Source organism: Ranitomeya variabilis, chromosome 5 (assembly GCF_051348905.1).
Source record: "Ranitomeya variabilis isolate aRanVar5 chromosome 5, aRanVar5.hap1, whole genome shotgun sequence".
NCBI classification, from domain to species: Eukaryota; Metazoa; Chordata; class Amphibia; order Anura; family Dendrobatidae; genus Ranitomeya; species Ranitomeya variabilis.
The window spans coordinates 34,991,626-35,018,573 of NC_135236.1; positions in this window are offsets into that span (position 1 = coordinate 34,991,626).

The following is a 26,948-nucleotide window of genomic DNA, read 5'->3' on the forward strand; positions in this document are numbered from 1 at the left end:
CAGTTGAGGACAAACACCAGGGAGCAGCAAACAGAGGTATTAGGCCCCATCCAGCAATTTAAAAAAAAAAAGAAGCTTAATCAGAGCCAGAAGGTAGAAGCTCAGCTTTATTCAGTTGAGGACAACACCAGGCAGGGGCAGACACCGTTAGTAGGCCGGAACCACCAATTTTTTTAAAAACAGCAGTTAATCAGAGCCAGAAGGTAAAAGCTCAGCTTTATTCAGTTGAGGACAACACCAGGCAGGGGCAGACACCGTTAGTAGGCCGGAACCACCAATTTTTTAAAAAACAGCACTTAATGAGAGCCAGAAGGTAGAAGCTCAGCTTTATTCAGTTGAGGACAAACACCAGGGAGCAGCAAACAGAGGTATTGGGCCCCATCCAGCAATTAAAAAAGAAAAAAAAAGCTTAATCAGAGCCAGAAGGTAGAAGCTCAGCTTTATTCAGTTGAGGACAACACCAGGCAGGGGCAGACACCGTTAGTAGGCCGGAACCACCAATTTTTTTAAAAACAGCAGTTAATCAGAGCCAGAAGGTAGAAGCTCAGCTTTATTCAGTTGAGGACAACACCAGGCAGGGGCAGACACCGTTAGTAGGCCGGAACCACCAATTTTTTAAAAAACAGCAGTTAATCAGAGCCAGAAGGTAGAAGCTCAGCTTTATTCAGTTGAGGACAACACCAGGCAGGGGCAGACACCGTTAGTAGGCCGGAACCACCAATTTTTTAAAAAACAGCACTTAATGAGAGCCAGATGGTAGAAGCTCAGCTTTATTCAGTTGAGGACAAACACCAGGGAGCAGCAAACAGAGGTATTAGGCCCCATCCAGCAATTAAAAAAAAAAAAGAAGCTTAATCAGAGCCAGAAGGTAGAAGCTCAGCTTTATTCAGTTGAGGACAACACCAGGCAGGGGCAGACACCGTTAGTAGGCCGGAACCACCAATTTTTTAAAAAACAGCAGTTAATCAGAGCCAGAAGGTAAAAGCTCAGCTTTATTCAGTTGAGGACAACACCAGGCAGGGGCAGACACCGTTAGTAGGCCGGAACCACCAATTTTTTAAAAAACAGCACTTAATGAGAGCCAGAAGGTAGAAGCTCAGCTTTATTCAGTTGAGGACAAACACCAGGGAGCAGCAAACAGAGGTATTGGGCCCCATCCAGCAATTAAAAAAGAAAAAAAAAGCTTAATCAGAGCCAGAAGGTAGAAGCTCAGCTTTATTCAGTTGAGGACAACACCAGGCAGGGGCAGACACCGTTAGTAGGCCGGAACCACCAATTTTTTTAAAAACAGCAGTTAATCAGAGCCAGAAGGTAGAAGCTCAGCTTTATTCAGTTGAGGACAACACCAGGCAAGGGCAGACACCGTTAGTATGCCGGAACCACCAATTTTTTAAAAAACAGCAGTTAATCAGAGCCAGAAGGTAGAAGCTCAGCTTTATTCAGTTGAGGACACCAGGCAGGGGCATACACCGTTAGTAGGCCGGAACCACCAATTTTTTTAAAAACAGCAGTTAATCAGAGCCAGAAGGTAGAAGCTCAGCTTTATTCAGTTGAGGACAAACACCAGGGAGCAGTAAACAGAGGTATTAGGCCCCATCCAGCAGTTAAAAAAAAAAAAAAAAAAAAAGCTTAATCAGAGCCAGAAGGTAGAAGCTCAGCTTTATTCAGTTGAGGACAACACCAGGCAGGGGCAGACACCGTTAGTAGGCCAGAACCACCAATTTTTTTAAAAACAGCAGTTAATCAGAGCCAGAAGGTAGAAGCTCAGCTTTATTCAGTTGAGGACAACACCAGGCAGGGGCAGACACCGTTAGTAGGCCGGAACCACCAATTTTTTTAAAAACAGCAGTTAATCAGAGCCAGAAGGTAGAAGCTCAGCTTTATTCAGTTGAGGACAACACCAGGCAGGGGCAGACACCGTTAGTAGGCCGGAACAACCAATTTTTTAAAAAACAGCAGTTAATCAGAGCCAGAAGGTAGAAGCTCAGCTTTATTCAGTTGAGGACAAACACCAGGGAGCAGCAAACAGAGGTATTAGGCCCCATCCAGCAATTAAAAAAAAAAAAAAGCTTAATCAGAGCCAGAAGGTAGAAGCTCAGCTTTATTCAGTTGAGGACAACACCAGGCAGGGGCAGACACCGTTAGTAGGCCGGAACCACCAATTTTTTAAAAAACAGCAGTTAATCAGAGCCAGAAGGTAGAAGCTCAGCTTTATTCAGTTGAGGACAACACCAGGCAGGGGCAGACACCGTTAGTAGGCCGGAACCACCAATTTTTTAAAAAACAGCAGTTAATCAGAGCCAGAAGGTAGAAGCTCAGCTTTATTCAGTTGAGGACAACACCAGGCAGGGGCAAACACCGTTAGTAGGCCGGAACCACCAATTTTTTAAAAAACAGCACTTAATGAGAGCCAGAAGGTAGAAGCTCAGCTTTATTCAGTTGAGGACAAACACCAGGGAGCAGCAAACAGAGGTATTAGGCCCCATCCAGCAATTAAAAAAAAAAAAAAAGCTTAATCAGAGCCAGAAGGTAGAAGCTCAGCTTTATTCAGTTGAGGACAACACCAGGCAGGGGCAGACACCGTTAGTAGGCCGGAACCACCAATTTTTTTAAAAACAGCAGTTAATCAGAGCCAGAAGGTAGAAGCTCAGCTTTATTCAGTTGAGGACAACACCAGGCAGGGGCAGACACCGTTAGTAGGCCGGAACCACCAATTTTTTAAAAAACAGCACTTAATGAGAGCCAGAAGGTAGAAGCTCAGCTTTATTCAGTTGAGGACAAACACCAGGGAGCAGCAAACAGAGGTATTAGGCCCCATCCAGCAATTAAAAAAAAAAAAAAAAAAAAAGCTTAATCAGAGCCAGAAGGTAGAAGCTCAGCTTTATTCAGTTGAGGACAACACCAGGCAGGGGCAGACACCGTTAGTAGGCCGGAACCACCAATTTTTTAAAAAACAGCAGTTAATCAGAGCCAGAAGGTAGAAGCTCAGCTTTATTCAGTTGAGGACAACACCAGGCAGGGGCAGACACCGTTAGTAGGCCGGAACCACCAATTTTTTAAAAAACAGCACTTAATGAGAGCCAGAAGGTAGAAGCTCAGCTTTATTCAGTTGAGGACAAACACCAGGGAGCAGCAAACAGAGGTATTAGGCCCCATCCAGCAATTAAAAAAAAAAAAAAAAAGCTTAATCAGAGCCAGAAGGTAGAAGCTCAGCTTTATTCAGTTGAGGACAACACCAGGCAGGGGCAGACACCGTTAGTAGGCCGGAACCACCAATTTTTTAAAAAACAGCAGTTAATCAGAGCCAGAAGGTAGAAGCTCAGCTTTATTCAGTTGAGGACAACACCAGGCAGGGGCAGACACCGTTAGTAGGCCGGAACCACCAATTTTTTAAAAAACAGCAGTTAATCAGAGCCAGAAGGTAGAAGCTCAGCTTTATTCAGTTGAGGACAACACCAGGCAGGGGCAGACACTGTTAGTAGGCCCATAACCAACAATCTTTTAAAAAACAGCAGTTAATGAGAGCCAGAAGGTGGAAGCTCAGATTTATTCATTTGAGGACAACTTGAATTAGGGACTGCAGACAGACTTACCAGGCTGTCCCCTGTGTGGACCATGCATCCAATACATTAACCCATTGCGCCACAAAGGACATGTAACCTTCCGTGGCCATGCCTATTGCTCCATGTGTCTGTTGTCAGGTGTACCTTTGGACTCACTGATTGACAGAATGAAAGGACAATGTGGTCTTTAACATGCTGGTGGAGGGGTGGGATGGCTTTTGAATTGTCAACTGGGTAGCTCATAGCGTGGTACAGCATAGTCCATCATGGCTTTATTAATATTAAATAAAATTAAAAAATAGGCTCTATGCACTGTAAAATAGGTTCCAGGGGTACATGGGCAGCAGTGGTCTGGTCAGTGGAGGCCTAGTGGAAGGAGGGACCGCAGACAGGCTTCGAAGGCCTAACATAATAAAATGGGCTGGCTGTAGGCACTTTATAATTGGTTCCATGGGTACACGGGCAGCAGTGGTCTGGTCAACGGAGGCCGATTGTAATGAGTGTCTGCCAGTTAGTAGTCCAAAACAACAAATAAATGTGAATGTCTCGCATTAAAACAAAACAAAAACACTAAAGGGTGCAATCATTAGGTTCAGGGGTGGGATCCTCTGCGTTGTTTCAGACCTACTAATTTAGCGCAAAGTATTTACTGTGGTAAATAGAGGACACTGCCCCTGACTATGTTAAGTACCATCATACATGTCAACACAATGGTATTGTCAGTGGCAGGTATGGAAGGATGTCAGCGCATAGACTAAACATTGGTGGAAGTGTGAGAGATAACTGTGGAAGTGGGAGAGCAATGGTTGACCTGGGGGTGGGTGAACTCTCTTGTGGCCGGCGGTACAGGCCCAGGGCCCCTCATGTTACAACAGTGTGTCTGACTTTGGGTGCGCACCACCACCGCCAGAGACACTTTATTGTACTATGAGGGACCCAGTAGCAATGCCGTCGACCAAAAGCGAGCACACCCACCTCTTCAGACAAAGAGCAGTCTCACGGGTGCTTGCGCCAAGTCGCAATACCACGGCCCCGTGTGGGGAGTTTGGCCATTTAGGGAGGTGTAAACATGTCATATGCTGGACAATCAGCTGCAGCAAATTAGACATTAGAAAAGTAATTCACAGTAGTCCACAGGCAAGAGCTTTTCATAGGAAAGCTAGGTGTCGGCCAGGCAAGGTGGGGCAAAAGATTTTGAAATCCAGTTGTGGTTCATTTTAATGAATGTTAGATCATCAACATTTTGGGTAGCCAGACGAGTCCTTTTTTCGGTTAATATTGAACCTGCAGCTCTGAATACTCTTTCTGATAGGACACTTGCTGCCGGGCAAGCAAGCTCCTGCAATGCATATTCTGCCAATTCTGGCCAGGTGTCTAATTTTGATGCCCAGTAATCAAATGGGAATGACGGTTGAGGGAGAACATCGATAAGGGATGAAAAATAGTTAGTAACCATACTGGACAAATGTTGTCTCCTGTCACTTTCAATTGATGCAGCAGTACCTGTCCTGTCTGCGATCATAGCAAAATCACTCCACAACCTGGTCAGAAAACCCCTCTGTCCAACACCACTTCTGATGTGTGCACCCCTAACACTCCTAGTCTGCTGCCCCCTGGAGCTCGTGTGAGAACGATCACGTGCGCTGTGTGCTGGGAATGCCTGAAGCAAACGGTCAACAAGAGTTGATTGTTTGGTTGCTAATATTAGTTCCAAGTTCTCATGTGGCATAATATTTTGCAATTTGCCTTTATAGCGTGGATCAAGGAGGCAGGCCAACCAGTAATCGTCATCGTTCATCATTTTCGTAATGCGTGTGTCCCTTTTTAGGATACGTAAGGCATAATCCGCCATGTGGGCCAAAGTTCCAGTTGTCAAATCTCCGGTTGTGATTGGTTGAGGGGCAGTTTCAGGCAAATCTACGTCACTTGTGTCCCTCAAAAAACCAGAACCCGGCCTTGCCACGCAACCAATTTGCAGTGCCCCCGGGAAAGCTTCCGCATTAAAAATATACTCATCCCCATCATCCTCCTCGTCCTCCACCTCCTCTTCGCCCGCTACCTCGTCCTGTACACTGCCCTGACCAGACAATGGCTGACTGTCATCAAGGCTTTCCTCTTCCTCTGGTGCAGACGCCTGATCCTTTATGTGCGTCAAACTTTGCATCAGCAGACACATTAGGGGGATGATCATGCTTATTATGGCGTTGTCTGCACTAACAAGCCGTGTGCATTCCTCAAAACACTGAAGGACTTGACACATGTCTTGTATCTTCGACCACTGCACACCTGACAACTCCATGTCTGCCATCCTACTGCCTGCCCGTGTATGTGTATCCTCCCACAAAAACATAACAGCCCGCCTCTGTTGGCACAGTCTCTGAAGCATGTGCAGTGTTGAGTTCCACCTTGTTGCAATGTCTATGATTAGGCGATGCTGGGGAAGGTTCAAAGACCGCTGATAGGTCTGCATACAGCTGGAGTGTACAGGCGAACGTCGGATATGTGAGCAAAGTCCACACACTTTGAGGAGCAGGTCAGAGAACCCAGGATAAGTTTTCAATAAGCACTGCACCACCAGGTTTAAGGTGTGAGCCAGGCAAGGAATGTGTTTCAGTTGGGAAAGGGAGATGGCAGCCATGAAATTCCTTCCGTTATCACTCACTACCTTGCCTGCCTCAAGATCTACTGTGCCCAGCCATGACTGCGTTTCTTGTTGCAAGAACTCGGACAGAACTTCCGCGGTGTGTATGTTGTCGCCCAAACACTTCATAGCCAATACAGCCTGCTGACGCTTGCCAGTAGCTGGCCCATAATGGGACAACTGGTGTGCAACAGTTTCATCTGCTGATGGAGTGGTTGGCCGACTGCGGTCTGTGGAAGAGCTGTAGCTTCTGCAGGAGGACGAGGAGGAGGAGGAGGAGGGGGTGCGAACGCCTACAGCCAACTGTTTCCTAGACCGTGGGCTAGGCACAACTGTCCCGAAATTGATGTCCCCTGTGGACCCTGCATCCACCACATTCACCCAGTGTGCCGTGATGGACACATAACGTCCCTGGCCATGCCTACTGGTCCATGCATCTGTAGTCAGGTGCACCTTTGTACTCACAGATTGCCTGAGTGCATGGACGATGCGTTGTTTAACATGCTGGTGCAGGGCTGGGATGGCTTTTCTGGAAAAAAAGGGTCGACTGGGTAGCTCGTATCGTGGTTCAGCGTACTCCATCAGGGCTTTGAAAGCTTCGCTTTCAACTAACCGGTAGGGCATCATCTCTAACGAGATTAGTCTAGCTATGTGGGCGTTAAAACCCTGTGTACGCGGATGCGAGGATAAGTACTTCCTTTTTCTAACCAGAGTCTCATGTAGTGTGAGCTGGACTGGAGAGCTGGAGATCGTGGAACTTTCGGGTGTGCCGGTGGACATGGCAGACTGAGAGACGGTTGGAGACGGTATTGTTTCTGCCGGTGCCCTAGATGCAATATTTCCTCCTACAAAACTGGTGATTCCCTGACCCTGACTGCTTTTGGCTGGCAAAGAAACCTGCACAGATACTGCCGGTGGTGCGGAAAATGGTGGCCTTACAGTGACGGAAGGGATGTTGCGTTGCTGACTAGGTTCATTGGCCGAGGGTGCTACAACCTTAAGGGACATTTGGTAGTTAGTCCAGGCTTGAAAATGCATGGTGGTTAAGTGTCTATGCATGCAACTAGTATTGAGACTTTTCAGATTCTGACCTCTGCTTAAGCTAGTTGAACATTTTTGACAGATGACTTTGCGCTGATCAATTGGATGTTGTTTAAAAAAATGCCAGGCTGCACTCTTCCTAGCATCGGATCCCTTTTCAGGGATTGCAGACTGAGCTTTAACCGGATGGCCACGCTGTCCTCCAACAGGTTTTGGCTTTGACACGCATTTTGGGCCAGATACGGGCCCGGCAGATGGAACCTGTTGCGATGTTGATGCCTGCTGCGGCCCCTCCTCCACCTCTGTGTTGTGAATTCTGTTTTTGGCTCCCTCTGGTGGCTACTGGTGGTACTGGTTGACTTTGGTCTTGTGTTTCCAGTGCACCTGTTTTCATCAGGAAATTGGGAGTTTCCTATTTAGTCTGGCTTCTCAGTCACTCTAGTGCCGGCAATCAATGTTACCAGAGCATCTCTGTTGCTTGCTACCTGCTCCAAGTCTGCAATTCAGCTAAGTTGAAATCTTTGGCTTTTTGTGTTTGTTTTGTCCAGCATGCATTTATATTTCTCGTGCTGCTGGAAGCTCTAGTGATCTGAAATTACTACTCCGGTGTCATGAGTTGATAACGGAGTTAAGGTAGTTTCAGGATGGCTGCTTAGGGTTTTGAGGTAACCGCGAAGTCCTCTTTCGTATTTTCATCTATCTAGTCAGAGGGCCTCACTTTGCTGAATCTATATTCATACTGCGTTTGTGTTTTCCTCTTACCTAACCGTTATTACATGTGGGGGGCTACTATAACTTTTGGGGTTTCCCTGGAGGCAAGCCAGGTCTGTGTATTCCTCTTATAGGGGTAGTTAGCTCTCCGGCTGGCGCGAGGTGTCTAGGGATACAACGTAGGCACACCCCCTGGCTACTTTTATTTGCGTGTTAGGTTCAGCATCGCGGTTACCTGAGATACCATCTTCCTAGAGCTAGTCCGTTTGTGCCCATGTCCCTGCCATTGGGAATCATGACAGTATTGCCGGCCATAATGTATTAAAGGTATTGGCTAAAGAAGGAGAGAAAAAAAAGAAGTTTCTGACACTTTTTTTTTTTTACTCAGAGGTTCTGTCTAGCCATAATTGCAATCTGCTGTTTTTTTTTGTTGTTTTTTTTTTCTCTCCTCTTAACCCCTGAATGGCTCAGATCTCTGCTGTTGAGAAATGGATATCCAGAGTTTAGCTTCTAATCTTAATACTCTTGCCTCTAAGGTTCAAAATATCCAAGACTATGTGATACATGCTCCTATGTCTGAACCCAAGATCCCTATACCTGAGTTCTTTTCTGGAGATAGATCTCGCTTTTTGAATTTTAAGCACAATTGTAAATTGTATCTTTCTCTGAGATCTCGTTCCGCTGGAGACCCTGCTCAGCAGGTTAAAATTGTTATTGCCTTGTTGCGGGGTGACCCCCAGAATTGGGCATTTGCATTGGCACCAGGGGATCCTGCGCTGCTCAATGTGGATGCGTTTTTTCTGGCACTGGGGTTGCTCTATGAGGAACCTAATTTGGAGATTCAGGCTAAAAAGGCCTTGCTAGCCCTCTCTCAACGGCATGATGAAGCTGAAGTATATTGTCAAAAATTTAGAAAATGGTCTGTGCTTACTCAGTGGAATGAGTGCGCCCTGGCGGCGAATTTCAGAGAAGGTCTCTCTGACGCCGTTAAAGATGTCATGGTGGGGTTTCCTACGCCCACAGGTCTGAATGAATCCATGACTATGGCTATTCAGATTGATCGGCGTTTGCGGGAGCGCAAACCTGTGCACCATTTGGCGGTGTCTTCTGAGCAGGCACCGGAGATTATGCAATGTGATAGAATTCTGTCCAGAAGTGAACGGCAGAATTATAGGCGTAAAAATGGGTTGTGCTTCTACTGTGGTGATTCTGCTCATGTTATATCAGCATGCTCTAAACGCACAAAAAAGGTTGATAAGTCTTTTGCAATTGGCACCTTACAGTCTAAGTTTATTTTGTCTGTAACTTTGATCTGTTCATTATCAACTATTACTGTGGATGCCTATGTGGATTCTGGCGCTTCCTTGAGTCTTATGGATTGGTCCTTTGCCAGACGTTGTGGGTTTAGCCTAGAGCCTTTGGAAGTTCCTATCCCTCTGAAGGGTATCGACTCCACACCTTTGGCTAGGAATAAACCACAGTTCTGGACACAAGTGACTATGTGTATGACTCCTGACCATCAGGAGGTGATTCGCTTCCTTGTGTTGCATAACTTGCATGATGTCTTAGTGCTTGGATTGCCATTGTTGCAAACTCATAATCCAGTCTTTGACTGGAAAACAATGTCTGTGTTAAGCTGGGGATGTCAGGGGGCTCATGGGGAAGTACCTTTGGTTTCCATTGCTTCATCTACTCCCTCTGAAATTCCGGCATTTTTGTCTGATTATGGTGATGTTTTTGAGGAGCCTAAACTTAGTTCTCTCCCCCCTCACCGGGATTGCGATTGTGCTATAGACTTGATTCCGGGCAGCAAGTTTCCCAAGGGTCGTTTGTTCAATCTATCTGTGCCTGAGCATGCTGCTATGCGAGAGTATATTAAGGAGTCCTTGGAAAAGGGACATATCCGTCCATCCTCATCCCCTTTAGGAGCAGGTTTTTTTTTCGTGGGTAAAAAAGATGGCTCCCTGAGGCCCTGTATTGATTATCGCCTGTTGAATAAGATTACAGTCAAATACCAGTATCCTTTGCCACTACTGACTTATTTATTTGCTCGAATTAAAGGGGCAAAGTGGTTCTCTAAGGTTGATCTTCGGGGTGCATATAATTTGGTGCGGATCAAGCAGGGAGATGAGTGGAAAACTGAATTTAATACGCCCGAGGGCCATTTTGAGTATTTGGTAATGCCTTTTGGTCTTTCTAATGCTCCTTCAGTCTTTCAGTCCTTTATGCACGATATTTTCCGTAAATACCTGGATAAATTTATGATTGTGTATTTGGATGATATTTTGATTTTTTCGGATGACTGGGAGTCGCATGTTCAACAGGTTAGGAAGGTTTTTCAGGTTTTGCGGTCCAATTCTCTGTTTGTAAAGGGTTCAAAGTGTATCTTTGGGGTTCAGAAGATCTCCTTTTTGGGGTATATTTTTTCCCCTTCTTCTGTTGAGATGGATCCTGTCAAGGTTCGGGCGATTTGTGATTGGACGCAGCCTACTTCCCTGAAGAGTCTTCAGAAGTTCTTGGGCTTTGCTAATTTCTATCGTCGATTTATAACTGGGTTTTCAAGTGTTGCTAAACCTCTGACTGATTTGACTAAGAAGGGTGCTGATGTTGCCAATTGGTCCTCTGCGGCTGTGGAGGCCTTTCGGGAGCTTAAGCGCCGCTTTTCTTCTGCCCCTGTGTTGCGCCAGCCTGATGTTTCGCTCCCTTTTCAGGTTGAGGATGATGCTTCCGAGATTGGAGCGGGGGCGGTTTTGTCGCAGAAAAGTCCCGATTGCTCAGTGATGAGACCATGTGCATTTTTCTCTCGAAAGTTTTCGCCCGCCGAGCGAAATTATGATGTCGGTAATCGGGAGCTCTTGGCTATGAAGTGGGCATTTGAGGAGTGGCGTCATTGGCTTGAGGGTGCTAGACATCAGGTGGTGGTCTTGACTGATCACAAGAATCTGATTTACCTTGAGTCCGCCAGGCGTCTGAATCCTAGACAGGCGCGCTGGTCATTGTTTTTCTCTCTGTTTACTTTTGTGGTTTCATACTTGCCGGGCTCGAAAAATGTGAAGGCAGATGCTCTTTCTAGGAGTTTTGAGCCTGACTCCTCTGGTGATTCTGAGCCTACGGGTATCCTTAAGGATGGAGTGATTTTGTCTGCTGTCTACCCAGACTTGCGACGTGCTTTGCAGGAGTTTCAGACTGATAGGCCTGATCGTTGTCCGTCTGGGAGATTGTTTGTTCCAGATGAGTGGACCAGTAGAGTCATCTCAGAGGTTCATTCTTCTGTGTTGGCGGGCCACCCTGGAATTTTTGGTACCAGAGATTTGGTGGCCAGGTCCTTCTGGTGGCCTTCCCTGTCTCGGGATGTGCGTACCTTTGTACAGTCTTGTGATGTTTGTGCTCGAGCCAAGCCTTGCTGTTCTCGGGCTAGTGGATTGTTGTTGTCCTTGCCTATTCCGAAGAGGCCGTGGACGCACATCTCTATGGACTTTATCTCGGATCTCCCGGTTTCTCAGAAAATGTCCGTCATTTGGGTGGTGTGTGACCGTTTTTCTAAGATGGTTCATTTGGTACCCTTGCCCAAATTGCCTTCTTCATCGGAGTTGGTTCCTTTATTTTTTCAGAATGTGGTTCGCTTACATGGTATCCCGGAAAACATCGTGTCTGACAGAGGATCTCAATTTGTGTCTAGGTTCTGGCGAGCGTTCTGTGCCAGGATGGGCATTGATTTGTCTTTTTCATCTGCGTTCCATCCTCAGACTAATGGCCAGACGGAGCGAACTAATCAGACCTTGGAGACGTATTTGAGGTGTTTTGTGTCTGCTGATCAGGATGATTGGGTCACCTTTTTGCCGTTGGCAGAGTTTGCCCTCAATAATCGGGCCAGTTCTGCTACTCTGGTTTCTCCTTTCTTTTGCAATTCAGGGTTTCACCCTCGTTTTTCGTCTGGTCAGGTGGAGTCTTCGGATTGTCCTGGAGTGGATTCTGTGGTGGATAGACTGCACCGGATTTGGAGTCATGTGGTGGACAATTTGAAGTTGTCTCAGGAGAAGACTTAGCAGTTTGCTAATCGTCATCGTCGTGTGGGTCATCATCTCCGTGTTGGAGACTTGGTGTGGTTGTCTTCTCATTTTGTCCCTATGAAGGTCTCTTCTCCTAAATTCAAACCTCGGTTCATAGGTCCTTATAGGATTTTGGAGATTCTTAATCCTGTATCTTTTCGTTTGGACCTTCCAGCATCTTTCACCATTCATAATGTTTTCCATAGGTCGTTGTTGCGGAGGTACGAGGTACCGGTTGTTCCTTCTGTTGAGCCTCCTGCTCCTGTGCTGGTGGAGGGTGAATTGGAGTATGTTGTGGAGAAGATTTTGGACTCTCGTATTTCCAGACGGAGACTTCAATATCTGGTTAAATGGAAGGGATACGGTCAGGAGGATAATTCTTGGGTGACTGCCTCTGATGTTCATGCCTCTGATTTGGTTCGCGCCTTTCATAGGGCGCATCCAGATCGCCCTGGTGGTTCTCATGAGGGTTTGGTGCCCCCTCCTTAAGGGGGGGTACTGTTGTGAATTCTGTTTTTGGCTCCCTCTGGTGGCTACTGGTGGTACTGGTTGACTTTGGTCTTGTGTTTCCAGTGCACCTGTTTTCATCAGGAAATTGGGAGTTTCCTATTTAGTCTGGCTTCTCAGTCACTCTAGTGCCGGCAATCAATGTTACCAGAGCATCTCTGTTGCTTGCTACCTGCTCCAAGTATGCAATTCAGCTAAGTTGAAATCTTTGGCTTTTTGTGTTTGTTTTGTCCAGCATGCATTTATATTTCTCGTGCTGCTGGAAGCTCTAGTGATCTGAAATTACTACTCCGGTGTCATGAGTTGATAACGGAGTTAAGGTAGTTTCAGGATGGCTGCTTAGGGTTTTGAGGTAACCGCGAAGTCCTCTTTTGTATTTTCATCTATCTAGTCAGAGGGCCTCACTTTGCTGAATCTATATTCATACTGCGTTTGTGTTTTCCTCTTACCTAACCGTTATTACATGTGGGGGGCTACTATAACTTTTGGGGTTTCCCTGGAGGCAAGCCAGGTCTGTGTATTCCTCTTATAGGGGTAGTTAGCTCTCCGGCTGGCACGAGGTGTCTAGGGATACAACGTAGGCACACCCCCTGGCTACTTTTATTTGCGTGTTAGGTTCAGCATCGCGGTTACCTGAGATACCATCTTCCTAGAGCTAGTCCGTTTTTGCCCATGTCCCTGCCATTGGGAATCATGACACCTCCGCTTCTGAACTACTGCCGCCTGCACCCTGTTCCCCCAATGGATGCCAATCGGGGTCAACAACTGGGTCATCTATTACCTCCTCTTCGAGCTCGTGTGCAACTTCGTCTGTGTCACTGTGTCGGTCGGTGGTATAGCGTTCGTGGCGGGGCAACATAGTCTCATCAGGGTCTGATTGTGGATCAGTACCCTGAGAGGGCAATGTGGTGGTCTGAGTCAAAGGAGCAGCATAGTACTCTGGCTGTGGCTGTGCATCAGTGCACTCCATGTCAGAATCTACTTGTAATGGGCATGGCCTGTTAAGTGTTTCACTTTCTAAGCCAGGGACGGTATGTGTAAAGAGCTCCATGGAGTAACCCGTTGTGTCGCCTGCTGCATCCTTCTCTCTTGTTGTAGTTTTTGCTGAAGAGGACAAGGAAGCGACTTGTCCCTGACCGTGAACATCCACAAGCGACGCGCTGCTTTTACATTTACCTGTTTCAGAAGAGGAGGCAAAAGAGCTAGAGGCTGAGTCTGCAATGTAAGCCAAAACTTGATGTTGCTGCTCCGGCTTTAAAAGCGGTTTTCCTACTCCCAGAAAAGAGAGCGTTTGAGGCCTTGTGTAGCCAGACGACGAAACTGGCTCCACAGCTCCAGACTTAGGTGGAATATTTTTATCCCCACGACCACCTGATGCTCCACTACCACTACCATCATTACCAGCTGACAATGAACGCCCACGGCCACGACCTCTTGCACCAGACTTCCTCATTGTTTTAAAAACTTAACCAAAGTAACTTTATTTGTTGCTGTCAAACAACTTACACGGTGAGCTATAACTTCAGAATGATTTCAATATCCCTTAACAGGTTGGTGAGACCACAAGGAAAATCAGGCACAATGTTACACACTCTGTTTTCTGTGGCACCAAATCACAGAGATGCCACACACGCAGGACTGTCACTCAAGCACAAATGTCAATATTAATCTCCCACCTATTTTTTTTTTTCTCAGGGAGACTTTAGAAACCAAATAAGATAAAATGATTTTTTCAGGGACAATTTAGAAACCAAATAATAATAATAAAAAAAAGGCTTTCTATGGCCCACTGAGTGAGAGATGGCACACACAGGAGTCAGGAGTGGCACACAAGCCCTGACTGAGGCCAATATTTTTCTCCCACTGATTGATGTAGTGATTTTTTTCAGGTAGATTTTAGAACCCAAATCAAGCAAAAAAATAAATAGGCTTTCTATGGCCCACTGAGTGAGAGATGGCACACACAGGAATCAGGAGTGGCACACAAGCCCTGACTGAGGCCAATATTTTTCTCCCACTGATTGATGTAGTGATTTTTTTTCAGGTAGATTTTAGAACCCAAATCAAGCAAAAAAATAAATAGGCTTTCTATGGCCCACTGAGTGAGAGATGGCACACACAGGAGTCAGGAGTGGCACACAAGCCCTGACTGAGGCCAATATTTTTCTCCCACTGATGTAGTGATTTTTTTTCAGGTAGATTTTAGAACCCAAATCAAGCAAAAAAATAAATAGGCTTTCTATGGCCCACTGAGTGAGAGTTGGCACACACAGGAGTCAGGAGTGGCACACAAGCCCTGACTGAGGCCAATATTTTTCTCCCACTGATTGATGTAGTGATTTTTTTTCAGGTAGATTTTAGAACCCAAATCAAGCAAAAAAATTAATAGGCTTTCTATGGCCCACTGAGTGAGAGATGGCACACACAGGGATGGCACTCTAGCAGAAATGCCAATCTTAATCTCCCACAAAAAAAAAAAACAGGGACTGTCCTACAATTACTATCTCCCTGCAGTAATCTCAGCCAGGTATGGCAGGCAGCAATAAGGAGTGGACTGATGCACAAATTAAATAAAAAGTGTGGACAAACAAAAAAGATAGCTGTGCAGAAAGGAAGGAACAAGAGGATTTGTGCTTTGAAAAAAGCAGTTGGTTTCCACAGTGGCGTACACACAGCAATGCAGCTATCAGGGAGCCTTCTAGGGCAGCCCAATGAGCTACAGCGCTGAGGAAAAAAAAATAAAAAATTTAGCTTCCACTGTCCCTGCACACCGAAGGTGGTGTTGGACAGTGGAAATCGCTACAGCACAAGCGGTTTGGTGGTTAATGGACCCTGCCTAACGCTATCCCTGCTTCTGACGAAGCAGCAGCACCTCTCCCTAAGCTCAGATCAGCAGCAGTGAGATGGCGGTCGGCGGGAACGCCCCTGTATAGCCCCTGTGACGCCGCAGACAGCAAGCCAATCACTGCAATGCCCTTCTCTAAGATGGTGGGGACAAGGACCTATGTCATCACGCTGCCCACACTCTGCGTTCACCTTCATTGGCTGAGAAATGGCGCTTTTCGCGTCATTGAAACGCGACTTTGGCGCGAAAGTCGCGTACCGCATGGCCGACCCCGCACAGAGGTCGGATCGGGTTTCATGAAACCCGACTTTGCCAAAAGTCGGCGACTTTTGAAAATGAACGACCCGTTTCGCTCAACCCTAGTTAAGACCACCACACGATGCTTGGCTCCTTCAAGCCAATGTCGTCACTCCTCGAATGCCCACTTCATAGCCAACAACTCCCGATTGTTAACATCATAATTACGCTCAGCAGGCATAAAGTTTCTAGAAAAGAAAGCACATGGCTTCATCACAGAGCCATTAGAACTTCTCTGAGACAAAACAGCCCCTGCTCCTAATGGTGATGACGACAGGCAAATATGCCCTTTCTCCAAGGACTCCTCTATATAACTCCGCATAGCGGCGTGTTCTGGCACAGATAAATTGAAAAGTCGTCCCTTAGGGAACTTGCTACCAGGAATCAAATTAATAGCACAATCACAATCCCTATGAGCAGGTAGGGCACTGGATTTGGGCTCATCAAATACATCCCGGTAATCCGACAAAAACTCAGGGACTTCAGAAGGAGTGGAGGAAGAAATTGACAACAATGGAACATCACCATGTACCCCTTGACAACCCCAACTGGACACAGACATTGATTTCCAATCTAATACTGGATTATGGACCTGTAGCCATGGCAAACCCAACACAACCACATTATGCAGATTATGCAACACTAAAAAGCGAATATCCTCCTGATGTGCAGAAGCCATGCACATGGTCAACTGAGTCCAGTACTGAGGCTTATTCTTGGCCAAAGGCGTAGCATCAATTCCCCTCAATGGAATAGGATGCTGCAAGGGCTCCAAGAAAAAACCACAGCGCCTGGCAAACTCCAAGTCCATCAAATTCAGGGCAGCGCCTGAATCCACAAATACCATAACAGAGTAGGACGACAAAGAGCAAATCAGAGTTACGGACAAAAGAAATTTAGGCTGAACAGTACCAATGGTGACGGACCTAGCGAACTGCTTAGTGCGCTTAGGACAATCAGAGATAGCATGAGTGGAGTCACCACAGTAATAACACAGCCCATTCTGACGTCTGTGTTCTTGCCGTTCAGCTCTGGTCAAAGTCCTATCACATTGCATAGGCTCAGGCCTCTGCTCAGAGGATACCGCCAAATAGTGCACAGTTTTGCGCTCACGTAAGCGCCGATCGATCTGTATAGCCAAGGACATTGATTCATTCAGACCAGCAGGTGTGGGGAACCCCACCATAACATCCTTAAGGGCTTCAGAAAGACCCTTTCTGAAAATTGCTGCCAGGGCACACTCATTCCATTGAGTAAGCACAGACCACTTTCTGAACTTCTGGCAATATACCTCCGCTTCATCCTGACCCTGACACAAATCCAGCAAAATTTTCTCTGCCTGATCCACAGAATTTGGTTCATCATAAAGCAATCCCAGCGCCAGAAAAAACGCATCTACATTACGCAGGATCTCCTGGTGCCAGGGAAAATGCCCAGTCTTGAGGGTCGCCACGTAACAAAGAAATAATGATTTTTACTTGCTGAATGGGGTCACCAGAAGAGCGGGGTTTCAGAGCAAGAAACAGTTTACAATTATTTTTGAAATTCAGAAACCTAGATCTATCCCCAGAAAAAAATCAGGAATTGGAATTCTAGGCTCTAACATAGGATTCTGAACTACATAATTTTGAATGCTTTGTACACTTGCAGTGAGCTGATCCACACTAGAGGACATACCCTGAATGTCCATACCTACACCTGAGTCCAGAACCACCCAGAGGTAAAGGGGAAAAGAAAGACAAAACACACTGCAGAGAAAAAAAAATGGTCTCAGAACTTCTCTTATCCCTCTATTGCGATGCATTAACACTTTGTGGGCCAGCTGTACTGTTATGGACCTGGTGGTTAGGTGCACCCGGAATGACCTGATAGTTAATCTCGGATTCGGAACAAGCTCTGGGGAAATGGGAACTCTGCTGACCGCAAACCCTGTTATGATCCTAATGGCAGAGGATCTCAGGAGTACCAGCTAAGTCTGCAAACACAAAAAAACAGCTCATAGGGAAGTGGTAACTAGGCTGACCGTATACCTGATCCTAACACAAACAACTAGCAGCAGCCGGGGAACGTACCTACCTTGGTTCTAGACGTCTCGCGCCAGCCGGAGAACTAACTAACCCTTTCAGAGAAAATAAGACCTCTCTTGCCTCAAGAGGAAAGACCCCAAAGTTAACACAAGCCCCACACAAATAATAACGGTGAGGTAAGAAGAAATGACAAACGTAAGAATGAACTAGATTTAGCAAAGAGAGGCCCACTGACTAATAGCAGAAAATAGAAAGATGACTTATACCGTCAGCAAAAAACCCTACAAAATATCCACGCTGAATATCCAAGAACCCCCGCACCGACTAACGGTGTGGGGGGAGAATAACAGCCCCCCTTGAGCTTCCAGCAAAATCAGGAATCACATTTTAAACAAAGCTGGAACAAAATAAGGAAAATTCAAATGCACAAAAATAAGAAAGCAGGACTTAGCTTATCTTGCTAAATCAGGAGACCAGGAGACAGGAGAAAACAGACATGGTCTGATAACAACGAAGCCAGGCACAATACAGAGTATCCAGGAAGTTTATATAGGCACACCCAAGGCCAAACGAACCAGGTGGGTGCCAACCTGGGGAAAGACATTCCAAGTGCCATACTGCTAATGACCACAAGAGGGAGCAAAGAAATATAGTTCACAACAGTACCCCCCCTTTAAGGAGGGGTCACCGAACCCTCACCAAGACCACCAGGGCAATCAGGATGAGCAGCGTGAAAGGCACGAACCAAATCGGCCGCATGAACATCAGAGGCGACCACCCAGGAATTGTCCTCCTGACCATAGCCCTTCCATTTGACCAGATACTGAAGCCTTTGTCTAGAGAGATGAGAGTCCAAGATATTCTCCACCACATACTCCAACTCGCCCTCAACCTACACCGGAGCAGGAGGCTCAGCAGCAGGAACCATAGGCACCACGAACCGCCGCAACAAAGACCTATGGAACACATTGTGAATGGCAAACTACACCGGAAGATCCAAACGAAACGACACCGGATTAAGGACTTCCAAAATTTTATAAGGACCAATAAAGCGAGGCTTAAACTTAGGAGAGGAAACCTTCAGAGGGACATACCGAGAAGACAACCAAACCAAATCCCCAACACAAAGTCGGGGACCCACACCGCGGCGGCGGTTGGCAAAGCGCTGAGCCTTCTCCTGTGACAACTTCAAGTTGTCCACCACAAGATTCCAAATCCGCTGCAACCTATCCACCACGGAATCCACCCCAGGACAGTCAGAAGGTTCAACATGACCCGATGAAAACCTCGGATGAAAACCAGAGTTGCAGAAAAATGGTGAAACCAAAGTAGCGGAACTTGCCCGATTATTAAGGGCAAACTCAGCCAATGGCAGGAAGGTCACCCAATCATCCTGATCCGCAGAAACAAAACATCTCAAATAAGCCTCCAGCGTCTGATTAGTTCGCTCCGTTTGGCCATTAGTCTGAGGATGAAAGGCAGATGAAAATGACAAATCGATGCCCATCCTAGCACAAAAGGATCGCCAGAATCTGGACACAAACTGGGATCCTCTGTCAGACACGATATTCTCAGGAATGCTGTGCAAACGAACCACATTCTGAAAGAACAAAGGAACCAAATCGGAAGAGGAAGGCAAATTAGGCAAGGGCACCAAATGGACCATCTTGGAAAAACGATCACAGACCACCCAGATGACAGACATTCCTTGAGACACTGGAAGATCTGAAATGAAATCCATGGAAATGTGCGTCCAAGGCCTCTTCGGGACGGGCAAGGGCAAAAGCAACCCGCTGGCACAAGAACAGCAAGGCTTAGCCCGAGCACAAATCCCACAGGACTGCACAAAAGATCGCACATCCCGCGACAGGGACGGCCACCAAAAGGACCTAGCCACCAAATCTCTGGTACCAAAAATCCCAGGATGCCCAGCCAACACCGAGGAATGAACCTCGGAAATAACTCTACTGGTCCACTTATCAGGAACAAACAGTCTGTCAGGTGGGCAAGAGTCAGGTCTACCAGCCTGAAATCTCTGCAACACACGTCGCAAATCAGGAGAAATGGCCGACAAGATTACTCCCTCTTTAAGAATACCCGCTGGCTCTGAGACTCCAGGAGAGTCAGGCACAAAACTCCTAGAAAGAGCATCAGCCTTCACATTCTTTGAACCAGGCAGGTACGAGACCACAAAGTCAAAACGGGAGAAAAACAACGACCAACGAGCCTGTCTAGGATTCAGGCGCTTAGCGGACTCGAGGTACATCAGATTTTTGTGATCAGTCAAGACCACCACACGATGCTTAGCTCCCTCGAGCCAATGACGCCACTCCTCAAATGCCCACTTCATAGCCAACAACTCCCGATTACCAACATCATTTTTTCGCTCAGCAGGCGAAAACTTCCTAGAAAAAAAAGAACATGGTCTCATAACAGAGCAACCAGAGCCTTTCTGCGACAAAACAGCCCCTGCACCAATCTCAGAAGCGTCTACTTCAACCTGAAAGGGAAGTGAGACATCAGGCTGGCACAAAACAGGCGCCAAAGTAAACCGGCGCTTTTACTCCCGGAAGGCCTCCACGGCCGCAGGAGCCCAATTAGCAACATCAGAACCGTTCTTGGTCATATCCGTCAAAGGTTTTACGACGCTAGAAAAATTAGCAATAAAACGACGGTAGAAATTAGCAAAACCCAAGAACTTCTGGAGACTCTTAACGGACGTGGGTTGAGTCCAATCATGAATAGCTCGGACCTTGACTGGGTCCATCTCCACAGTAGAAGGGGCGAAAATAAAACCCAAAAAGGAAACCTTCTGCACTCCAAAGAGACACTTTGAGCCCTTCACAAACAAAGCATTATCACGCAAAACCTGAAACACCATCCTGACCTGCTTTACATGAGAATCCCAATCATCAGAGAAAACCAGAATATCATCCATATAAACAATCATAAATTTATCCAGATACTTCCGGAAAATGTCATGCATAAAGGACTGAAACACTGAGGGGGCATTAGAAAGCCCAAAAGGCATCACCAAGTACTCAAAATGACCTTCGGGCGTATTGAACGCAGTTTTCCTTTCATCTCCCTGCTTAATGCGCACAAGGTTGTACGCACCGCGAAGATCTATCTTGGTGAACCACTTGGCACCCTTAATCCGGGCAAACAAGTCCGACAATAGTGGCAAAGGATACTGAAATTTGACAGTGATTTTATTCAAAAGCCGATAGTCTATACATGGTCTCAAAGACCCGTCTTTCTTGGCCACAAAAAAGAATCCCGCACCAAGAGGGGAAGAGGATGGACGAATATGTCCCTTCTCCTAAGACTCCTTAATATAAGCACGCATCGCGGCATGCTCAGGTACAGACAGATTAAATAGTCGTCCCTTAGGAAATTTACTACCAGGAATCAAATCTATAGCGCAGTCACAGTCCCTATGAGGAGGAAGGGTACTGGACCTGGACTCACTGAATACATCCTGATAGTCCAGCAAATACTCAGGGACTTCAGACAGAGTAGAAGAAGCAATAGACACCGACGAGGAATCGCAATGAATTCCCTGACAACCCCAACTTGACACGGACATTGCCTTCCAATCCAAAACTGGATTATGGATCTGTAACCATGGCAGACCCAGAATGACCAAATCCTGCATTTTATGCAAAACAAGAAAACGAATCACCTCCCGATGTTCAGGAGACATGCACATGGTCACTTGTGTCCAATACTGCGGCTTATTTTCCGCCAATGGCGTAGCATCAATTCCTCTAAGAGGAATAGGATTTTCTAAAGGCTCTAGGACAAAACGACAGCGCTTGGCAAACGATAAATCCATAAGACTCAGAGCAGCACCTGAATCCACAAATGCCATAATAGGGTAGGAAGATAATGAGCAAATCAAAGTCACAGACAAAATGAACTTAGGCTGCAAATTACCAATGGCGACAGGACTAACAACCTTTGATGGCCGTTTAGAGCATGCCGAGATAACATGTGTAGAATCACCACAGTAAAAACACAACCCATTCTGACGCCTATGATTTTGCCGTTCGGTTCTAGTCAGGATTCTATCACATTGCATTGAGTCAGGCGTCCGTTCAGACAACACCGCCAGAGGATTAGCAGTTTTGCGCTCCCGCAAACGCCGATCAACCTGGATGGCCAGAGCCATAGAATCATTCAGACTTGTAGGAATGGGAAAACCCACCATCACATTCTTAATGGCTTCAGAAAGGCCATTTCTAAAATTTGCGGCCAGAGCACACTCATTCCATTGAGTAAGCACGGACCATTTCCGAAATTTTTGGCAGTACACCTCAGCTTCATCCTGGCCCTGAGAGATAGCCAGCAATGCTTTTTCTGCCTGTATTTCAAGATTGGGCTCCTCATAAAGCAATCCGAGCGCCAGAAAAAACGCATCAATATTTGCCAATGCCGGATCTCCTGGCGCCAATGAGAAAGCCCAATCCTGAGGGTCGCCACGCAAGAAGGAGATAACAATTTTAACTTGTTGAGCTGAGTCTCCAGACGAACGAGGTCTCAAAGATAGAAACAATTTACAATTATTCCTAAAATTCCCAAATTTAAATCGATCTCCAGAGAACAGCTCAGGAATAGGTATCTTAGGTTCTGACATAGGGCTGCTAATAACAAAATCCTGAATGCCCTGCACACGTGCAGCAAGCTGATCCACACTAGTAGTCAGAGTCTGAACATTCATGTCTGCAGCAGAGCTTCAAGCCACTCAGAGATAAAGGGGAGGAAGAAAAAAAAAACAAAAAAAAAACTCAGACTTCTTTTCTTATAATCCCGCTTAGCAATGCACTTATGCTGCCTGGCTTACTGTTATGATCCTAATGGCAGAGGATCTCAGGAGTACCAGCTAAGTCTGCAAGCACAAAAAAACAGCTCATAGGGAAGTGGTAACTAGGCTGACCGTATACCTGATCCTAACACAAACAACTAGCAGCAGCCGGGGAACGTACCTACGTTGGTTCTAGACGTCTCGCGCCAGCCGGAGAATTAACTAACCCTTTCAGAGAAAATAAGACCTCTCTTGCCTCAAGAGGAAAGACCCCAAAGTTAATACAAGCCCCCCACAAATAATAACGGTGAGGTAAGAAGAAATTACAAACGTAAGAATGAACTAGATTTAGCAAAGAGAGGCCCACTGACTAATAGCAGAAAATAGAAAGATGACTTATACGGTCAGCAAAAAACCCTACAAAATATCCACGCTGAATATCCAAGAACCCCCGCACCGACTAACGGTGTGGGGGGAGAATAACAGCCCCCCTTGAGCTTCCAGCAAAATCAGGAATCACATTTTAAACAAAGCTGGAACAAAATAAGGAAAATTCAAATGCACAAAAATAAGAAAGCAGGACTTAGCTTATCTTGCAAAATCAGGAGACCAGGAGACAGGAGAAAACAGACATGGTCTGATAACAATGAAGCCAGGCACAATACAGAGTATCCAGGAAGTTTATATAGGCACACCCAAGGCCAATCGAACCAGGTGGGTGCCAACCTGGGGAAAGACACTCCAAGTGCCATACCGCTAATGACCACAAGAGGGAGCAAAGAAATATAGTTCACAACAAAACCCTACTTCTATCATACACACTAGAAATAGCCGTGGAGCGTGCCTAACTCTGCCTAGACGCCTCTTCACAGCCTAAAAGCTAACTACCCCTAAAGATAGGAAATATAGCCTCACCTTGCCTCAGAGAAATTCCCCAAAGGAAAAGGCAGCCCCCCACAAGTATTGACTGTGAGTTAAGAGGAAATCACAAACACAGGAATGAAATAGATTTTAGCAAAGGAGGCCAGTCTAACTAAACAGATTTGAGGATAGAAAAGGGATCTTTGTGGTCAACACAAAAACTACAAAATACCACACAGAGTGTGCAAAAAGACCCCCGCACCGACTCACGGTGCAGTGGTGCCACTCTGCACCCCCAGAGCTTCCAGCTAGCAAAGCAATATCATGATAGCAAGCTGGACTAGAACTTTAGCAAGAAAACAATGAACAATAAATTAACAAGCAGGAACTTAGCTTCTGCTGAAGTAGACAGGTTATCAGAAAGATCCAGAGAGATCTGAACCAGTACTAAGACATCGGCTGCTGGCATGGAATAACGATCTGAGTGGAGTTAAATAGAGCAGCCAGTCTAGCAATAACGAGGGCAGCTGAGAGGAAACCTCAAGCACTAGTAGCTCCACTCACAGCCACCAGAGGGAGTTCAAAGACAGAACTCGCCGAAGTACCATTCATGACCACAGGAAGGAGTTCGAGAATGGAATTCACAACAGCCATCTGTCTCAAATTATTGGGGCACAGAAAACCTAGTGTGTCATACTGGGAATTTTTTTTTTTTTAAATTCTCCCTGAAAACAAAAAAAATAGTGGGAGATTAAGATTGGCATTTCAGCTTGAGTGCCGGTCCTGTGTGTGCCATCTGTCTCAAATTATTGGGGCACAGAAAACCTAGTGTGTCATACTGGGATATTTTTTTTTTAAATTCTCCCTGAAAATAAAAAAATAGTGGGAGATTAAGATTGGCATTTCTGCTTGAGTACCAGTCCTGTGTGTGCCATCTGTCTCAAATTATTGGGGCACAGAAAACCTAGTGTGTCATACTGGGAATTTTTTTTTTTTAAATTCTCCCTGAAAACAAAAAAAATAGTGGGAGATTAAGATTGGCATTTCAGCTTGAGTGCCGGTCCTGTGTGTGCCATCTGTCTCAAATTATTAGGGCACTGAAAACCTAGTGTGTCATACTGGGAATTTTTTTTTTTAATTCTCCCTGAAAACAAAAAAAATAGTGGGAGATTAAGATTGGCATTTCTGCTTGAGTGCCAGTCCTGTGTGTGCCATCTGTCTCAAATTATTGGGGCACAGAAAACCTAGTGTGTCATATTGGGAATTATTTTTTTTAAATTCTCCCTGAAAACAAAAAAAATAGTGGGAGATTAAGATTGGCATTTCTGCTTGAGGGCCAGTCCTGTGTGTGCCATCTGTCTCACATTATTGGGACACAGAAAACCTAGTGTGTCATACTGGGAATTTTTTTTTTTTTAAATTCTCCCTGAAAATAAAAAAAATAGTGGGAGATTAAGATTGGCATTTCTGCTTGAGTACCAGTCCTGTGTGTGCCATCTGTCTCAAATTATTGGGGCACAGAAAACCTAGTGTGTCATACTGGGAATTTTTTTTTTTTTAATTCTCCCTGAAAACAAAAAAAATAGTGGGAGATTAAGATTGGCATTTCAGCTTGAGTGCCGGTCCTGTGTGTGCCATCTGTCTCAAATTATTGGGGCACTGAAAACCTAGTGTGTCATACTGGGAATTTTTTTTTTTAATTCTCCCTGAAAACAAAAAAAATAGTGGGAGATTAAGATTGGCATTTCTGCTTGAGTGCCAGTCCTGTGTGTGCCATCTGTCTCAAATTATTGGGGCACAGAAAACCTAGTGTGTCATATTGGGAATTATTTTTTTTAAATTCTCCCTGAAAACAAAAAAAATAGTGGGAGATTAAGATTGGCATTTCTGCTTGAGGGCCAGTCCTGTGTGTGCCATCTGTCTCACATTATTGGGACACAGAAAACCTGGTGTGTCATACTGGGAATTTTTTTTTTTTTAATTCTCCCTGAAAACAAAAAAAATAGTGGGAGATTAAGATTGGCATTTCTGCTTGAGTGCCAGTCCTGTGTGTGCCATCTGTCTCAAATTATTGGGGCACAGAAAACCTAGTGTGTCATATTGGGAATTATTTTTTTTAAATTCTCCCTGAAAACAAAAAAAATAGTGGGAGATTAAGATTGGCATTTCTGCTTGAGTGCCGGTCCTGTGTGTGCCATCTGTCTCAAATTATTGGGGCACAGAAAACCTAGTGTGTCATATTGGGAATTATTTTTTTTTTAAATTCTCCCTGAAAACAAAAAAAATAGTGGGAGATTAAGATTGGCATTTCTGCTTGATGGCCAGTCCTGTGTGTGCCATCTGTCTCAAATTATTGGGGCACAGAAATCCTAGTGTGTCATACTGGGAATTTTTTTTTTATTCTCCCTGAAAAAAAAATAGTGGAGATTAAGATTGGCATTTCTGCTTGAGTGCCGGTCCTGTGTGTGCCATCTGTCTCAAATTATTGGGGCACAGAAAACCTAGTGTGTCATACTGGTATTTTTTTTTTTTTAAATTCTCCCTGAACACAAAAAAGATAGTGGGAGATTAAGATTGGCATTTCAGCTTGAGTGCCTGTCCGGTGTGTGCCATCTGTCTCAAATTATTGGGGCACAGAAAACCTAGTGTGTCATACTGGGAATTTTTTTTTTAAATTCTCCCTGAAACCAAAAAAAATAGCGGGAGATTAAGATTGGCATTTCAGCTTGAGTGCCGGTCCTGTGTGTGCCATCTGTCTCAAATTATCGGGGCACAGAAAACCTAGTGTGTCATACTGGTAATTTTTTTTTTAAATTCTTCCTTGAAAACAAAAAAAATAGTGGGAGATTAAGATTGGCATTTCAGCTTGAGTGCCGATCCTGTGTGTGCCATCTGTCTCAAATTATTGGGGCACAGAAAACCAAGTGTGTCATACTGGGAATTTTTTTTTTTTTAAATTCTCCCTGAGACAAAAAAAAATAGTGGGAGATTAAGATTGGCATTTCTGCTTGAGTGCCGGTCATGTGTGTGCCATCTGTCTCAAATTATTGGGGCACAGAAAACCTAGTGTGTAACATTGGGCCTGATTTTCCTTTCAGTGTCAGCCACCTATAAAGGTATATATAAATCCTACAGAAGTTTGAGTTCACCTTATAAGTTGTTTTACAGTAACAAATACCGTTACTTTGGTTACGTTTTGCAAACAATGAGGAAGTCTGGTGGAAGAGGTCGTGGCTGTGGGTGGTCATTGTCAGCTGGTAATGATGGTCGTGGTGGTGGAGCATCAGGTGGTCGTGGTAAAAGCAATACAGCACCTAAGTCTCGAGTTGCTGATCCAGGTTCATCGTCTGTCTACACAAGGCCTCGAACGCTCCCTTTTCTGGGAGTAGGAAAACCGCTTTTAAAGCCGGAGCAGGAGGAACAAGTATTGGCTTTCATTGCTGACTCAGCCTCTTGCTCTTTTGCCTCCTCTTCTGAAAGCGCTAAATGTAAAAGCAGCGCGTCGTTAGTGGATGTTCACGGTCAGGGACAAGTCGCTTCCTTGTCTTCTTCACCCAGAACAAGAGAGAAGGATGCGTCAGGTGACACAACAGGTTACT